The following is a 780-nucleotide window of genomic DNA, read 5'->3' as shown; positions in this document are numbered from 1 at the left end:
AGAACTCATCATAAAAATTTCAAAATATTTTGAGTTCATTTGACAACTTAAATTGATTTTTAAATATAAATACCACTCTTGGCATTTAAATAATTTTTAAAAATTAAAATATAACTCAAAAAAAATTATGGAACTTAGTTTTTTTTGAGTTCTCTATGATCAGGGATATTTTCTAAAAATAAAATTATATTTAAAATAAAAACTTGAATTTTAGCCTATTTTAAATATTTAAAATAATTAAAAATTCATAAAAATCACAAAAACAATAGAACTCATGGAAATGTTCTAAATTGATTCCTAATCACTTAAGAACAATTAGAATATTTTTCCTGATTCTCTAAATAAAGATATTGAATTTCAAAGCTTAAGAATAATTTTTAAAAGGCTAAAAATGAGTTTTCACTAAAATAATTCCAATAAATCAAAGAAAAATCAGAAAAATATAAAAATTTGTTCCTCTAATTTTTTGACCTTAGATAGATTTTTCAAAAATACAAAACTTAATTTTCACCACCTAAAATATTTTATTTTTATTAAAAAACCCGGAAATTTAAATAATTCTCAAAAATCACAAAGAATTAAAAAAATTATGAAATTTGGTCCAAAGGCTTCTCTGATATAGGTCTACCTCCAGTAAAAATTTCAAAGGATTATATTTTACCTTGGTCAAGTTAGGAATTTTCTTTGAAAAATCCTATTTTTCATGAAAATAATTACATAAATTAAATTAAATTTTGAAAAATCACATTTTTTCTTCTGATGTCTTAATTGACCTATGAA

The sequence above is a fragment of the Phalaenopsis equestris genome, unplaced genomic scaffold, assembly GCF_001263595.1.
Source record: "Phalaenopsis equestris unplaced genomic scaffold, ASM126359v1 Scaffold198530, whole genome shotgun sequence".
Lineage (NCBI taxonomy): Eukaryota > Viridiplantae > Streptophyta > Magnoliopsida > Asparagales > Orchidaceae > Phalaenopsis > Phalaenopsis equestris.
Note: the sequence above shows the minus strand (reverse complement) of the source record.